The sequence below is a fragment of the Gossypium arboreum genome, chromosome 10 (assembly GCF_025698485.1).
Source record: "Gossypium arboreum isolate Shixiya-1 chromosome 10, ASM2569848v2, whole genome shotgun sequence".
Classification (NCBI taxonomy): Eukaryota; Viridiplantae; Streptophyta; class Magnoliopsida; order Malvales; family Malvaceae; genus Gossypium; species Gossypium arboreum.
This window is the reverse complement of record NC_069079.1, coordinates 95,751,678-95,757,022: the sequence shown is the minus strand read 5'-3', so window position 1 is coordinate 95,757,022 and position 5,345 is coordinate 95,751,678. Positions and strand designations below refer to the sequence as shown.

Below are 5,345 nucleotides of genomic sequence, written 5' to 3'. Positions count from 1 at the left end.
GGTTTATATTCCATTGGCATTGGATTGTCATTTTTTTCTAGTTTTACCTCGTCTCTTTTTTTTTTGTCAACTTCTTGTGTCGGCTTCTTTTCAGATTCAGCTAACACTTTCCCACTCTATAGTGTAACTGCTTTTACATGCTCTTTTGGATTGGGTTCGGTGTTACCAGGTAGACTTCGTGGTGGTCTTTCTGAAATCATCTTAGCCAGCTGCCCAATTTGATTCTCGAGTCCTTGGATCGACGCTTGCTGATTTTTAAGTGCAGTTTCAGTCTTCTAAAAATGGGTTTCCGCTACTGAAATAAATTTGGACATCATCTCCTTAAGGTTCGGCTTTTTCTCTTGCTGGTAAGGTTGTTGTTGGAAGCCTGGAATGGGTGGTGGTCTCTGATTCCCTTGGCCTCCCCATGAGAAATTTGGGTGGTTCCTCCATCCTGAATTGTAAGTGTTACTATAAGGATTATTTTGAGATCGAAGATTATTACCCATATAATTTAATTGCTCATTTTCCATGGTGTGGCCATAAGGTGTGTATTCTGAATTGCTCGTTCCTCCTCTACTTGCATTGCATTGCATTACTGGGTAAACTTGTAAAGAACCAAGTAAACCATCAATTTTTCTATTCAAAAGTTCTACCTGGTTAGTCAGTATGGTGATCGAATCAACGTTAAAATTGCCGGCTGCTTTCATTGGCTTTATCCTCATGACTTGCCACTGATAATTATTTAGTGACATCCCTTTTATAAATTCAGAAGCCTCCTCAGGTGTCTTATTATTGATAGTCCCACTAGCAGCTGCATCCATCATTTGTCTAGTTGAAGGATTGAGGCCATTGTGAAAAGTTTGAACCTGTAGCCAGAGTGGTAACCCATGGTGAGGGCATCTTCTCAAAAGATCCTTGTATCTCTCCCATGCATCATAGAGTGTTTCTAAATCCATCTGCACAAAAGAAGAGATATCATTCCTCAATTTAGCCGTTTTAGCCGGCAAAAAATATTTAAATAAGAATTTTTCAGTCATTTGTTCCCAAGTAGTGATTGACCCTCGTGGTAACGAGTTCAACCAAATTGAAAGGGAAATAACCGAAGGCGAATGGCATCATCAGAAATGCCATTGATTTTAAAAGTGTCGTAGAATTCCAAAAAAAATTGCCAAATGAGTGTTTGGGTCCTCGTCCTGTAAATCATCAAACTGAACAAACTGTTGTACCATTTGAATTGTGTTAGGTTTCAATTCAAAATTATTTGCAGCAATAGCAGGCCTAACTATACTTGACTCAGTTCCTGTTAAAGTAGGTTTAGCATAATCATACATAGTGCGTGGAGCAGGATTCTGATTTACTGGATCAGCAACAATTGCAGGAGGTAGTGGATTTTCTTGATTTTCAGCCATCTCCTCGATTGTGGTGGAAATATCATCCTATTGCTCTTCCTCTGTGTATCTTAGGCTTCGCCTTATTTCTCTTTGGTTTCTGCGAGCTGTGCGATCGATCTCATTGTCAAAAAGTAATGGTCCCGACGGGTTTCTTCTAGTCATAAACTATAAAAATCGGCCAGAAGGAAAAACAAAATTAAGTAACAAAAATCAAAATCAAATTTAAATTGCCATAAAATAAATGGTTAAAGTAATAAAAATTAAGTGTTCCTAATATCTTAATTCCCCAGTAATGGCGCCAAAAACTTGATGTGATGTAAATCGTGATAAGTTTTATAATTTATGAATGTCCATTTTTGAAAACTAACTATTATCATGACAAAGGCAAGCGCACCTTATCGAATAGTAGTATAGCTTATGGCAAGACCGGGATGTCGAACACAAAAGAGCTAAAAGTACTAGTATTAACTTTCTTTTTATTATCTAGCCTAAAAATAAAGGGGTTTGTTTTATCTAAACTAATTACTAAACAAAGAATGCACAGAAAGTGAATTGGGGAAATAAGTTTTGGAAAAACTGAATGATTTGGACAATACCTAAGGAAAAATCCACCTAGACTTCACTTGTTATTGACTCTGAATTAGACGATTTATTCAATTGACTTGATTCGTAGAAACCCCTAATTTATATTATTATCTCTCTCAAGACTAACAACGTCTAACCCTAGGTTGATTAATTGAAATCTCTTTCGAATTAAAACCCCTAGTGCTGCATTAACTCGATTTATGGATTCCTTTATTAGGTTTCACCCTAATTCGGCAAAATTATGTCACCCTATCTCTAGGCGTGCAATCAACTCCGCTTAATTATGTTAGATCTACTCTTAGATAGGGACTTTTGCTCCTCTGAAAAAGCACATCAAAACTTGAATGAATATCCTGGAATATCAAAGTAAGAATTAAGAACACATAATTAAGAACAAATCAAATATTTACCATATAATTTAGATAATAATAACAAGATCCATCTTAGGTTTCATCCCCCTTAGGTATTTAGGGGGTTTAGTTCATATTTATGAAAGAAAACATCTCAAAAGAATAATGATAACAAAACATAAAGAAAACCCAAGAACTCTTGAAGGGAATTGAAGAGAGATCTTCAGTTAGAATGCTTCAAAACCATCAAGAGTGGCCTTTTTCAGAATAGGACTAGACTTGGGCTCGATAGAGACACGCCCGTATGAGATGGCTTAGGCTGTGTTACAATCTGTTAAATAGACACGGGCGTGTGAACTACCCACGCGAGGAAGTCCAGGCCGTGTTGATTTCCCACGTCTACCCATTTGCTTCGTTTTTGGGCCGTTTCTCGTTCTTTTTACTCTCCTATGCTCACCTAAGTATAAAACATGAAATTAAAGGATTAGGAGCATTGAATTCACCAAATCTAAGGAGAAATCATCGATAAATGTGCTAAGCATGGGATAAAAATATGTATAAATTACGGTTTATCAACCGTAATCTCTTTATTATAATCCATTACAACAATCAGCCAATCATTTCAAACCTTGTAATAAACATACACATTAATTATCAGTATTCACTTTTCAAGCATATATTTTAACATCTTTCAATTGTTAAAGCTCATATCTTCCCATACATCCATAGTCATTTTAATAGGCAATTATGCCAATCATTCCTTTTTCTCATATCCGATAAATCACAATTTGTGTGAATAAAACATTCTATATCATAACTTAATTTGGCCCTAAAGCCTGATCCTCAACCAAATTTATCGTGAATTTCATACGTCACAAGCATAGGCCAAAAATCACAGGGTTTTCACAAAATCATTCTCGTGGAAATCATGAGCTGACAAATTTCATGAAGTCAATGCATATAGACTTTACGTACATACCTGTACCAATTAGTAATACTTACATACTTTTTCTCTTCTTTGACATACCCGTTGAATTTCCCATTGAACCACATTGAATACTAAAGGATACTCAGGAATCTCGTACACACAGTACCATACCAATGCCACATCCCAAATATGGTCTTACATGAAATCTCATACCGATGCCAATAGCCTAGCTATGGTCTTACACGTAGTCTCGTATCGATTTGATATCAAAGATATGGTCTTACACGTAATCTTAGTAACCTTAATGTCATGACATTTGTATCCTATCTATTCTTAAGGTTCAATTGGGACTTTCTCTATATCGAATTTCTATCGGTCATTTCCGTAGTATCGTACTCAATAGCATTGACATTTCATTTCAATAATATAGAATTTACCACAATTATATCAATTAAGCATTTATACATATATATTTTAATGCTGATTAAACATACAAACTTACCTCGGCATAAAAATGGCGAAAAGGACCTAACCGTCAAATACTCATTTTCTCCCCGTTCTAATTCTGAACCTCATTCTTCTTGACCCATAATATCACATTTAACGTATTTAATCACTATACTATTCAAATCAGCCCAAAATCACATTATGGTAAAATTACTTTTTGCCCCTAAAGTTTGACATTTTTACAATTTAGTCCCTAGGGTCTTAAAATGAAATGTACTCAATTTCTTCAATACCTATGCCTAGTCGAACCTTATACATGCTTATAGCAGCCCACATTTGTCTTTTATTCACATTTTAACACCCTTTTTACAACTTTTTATAAATAGGTCCTTTTAGGCATTTTCATCGAAAATCACTTAGCAAAAGTCATTTATCAAACAACTAACATGCATTTTCTACCATTAAATATCAAAATACACAAATATCTGTCATGGGTAAAATTTTAGACTTTGATTATTTCTTAAATTAGTGGTAGAAATAGATAGATCATGTTACGAAGATTTCAAAAACATAAAAACCATTAAAAATGGGGCTAGAATAGACTTACAATCGAGCTTGGAAGCTTGAAAAACCCTAGCCATGGTTTCTTCTTTGTACATTCGGCCATGGGGTAGAAGATGAGCAAAAATTGGCTTTTAATTTGGCTTTTTAATTCATTTAATTACCAAATTACTAAAATGCCCTTAATGAAAAACTTTAGAAACATGCCTAAACATGTCCATTTTTGTCCAAAAATAGGACCTGTAATTTAAAATTTCATAGCAACTAGAAACCTCTAGCATGTAGAACTCAACTATTGCACTTTTTACAATTTAGTCCTTTTGACCAAATTGAGTGCCCAAACGTCAAAATTTTCGAACGAAATTTTCACGAATTATTCCATAAAACCATAGACCATAAAAATATAATAAAAATAATTTTTTTACTTCAGATTCATGGTCCCTAAACCACTATTCCGACTAGACCCAAAATCGGGCTATTACATTTAAATTCTATAAAATGTGCAAATTGAGTCTTTTATTGATCTTAGGGCCTGGATGAGGCCTAAGGGTGAGCTAATGCACTTTTGTGAGTGTGCTGGAGACCATTAGAAGCCGTACTAAATGAATATTAGTGACTATGTTGCAAACGGATGACTCGATGTCGCAACATAGGGAACAGAATGGAGAAACCTCATTTCTACCTTGAATGTCATAACACAGACTAAGGGTGTAGTGACATACCCCGAAAGCCATCTCAAGGAGGAGTATACTGTCGCCTCTATCATGACACAGGTCCTAGTGTGTCACAACATCAACTCTATGATGAAAATAAAACACAGAGCATGGGCGTTTTGGTTTGCACAATCAAACTTTAAACTCGAGGACGTCAGCTAACCTAGGGGTTAAAGAAGAAAGCCACCTAAAAGCTATAAATATGCTCCCTTGGCACATGCTATGGACATAATTCCTTTAGCCTAAATTCTCTTTGTAAACTTTAGTTTAGTTTTCTTTCGTTCTTAGGTTTTAGATTCCTTTTAGTTGATTTCAAGAGATCTTAGTTGTGGAAGCATTCAAAATTTGTGGATTCGCAATTAATATCAATACAATCAAACTCTTTAAT

General features: G+C 35.2%; 1 non-coding gene across 1 annotated transcript; it reads left to right on the top strand.

The window, feature by feature from the left end:
- Positions 1-864: 864 nt before the first annotated feature.
- Positions 865-971, top strand: LOC128282822 (small nucleolar RNA R71). The gene has a single exon (XR_008273176.1). It is a non-coding gene; the product is annotated as a small nucleolar RNA R71 (small nucleolar RNA).
- Positions 972-5,345: the final 4,374 nt, after the last annotated feature.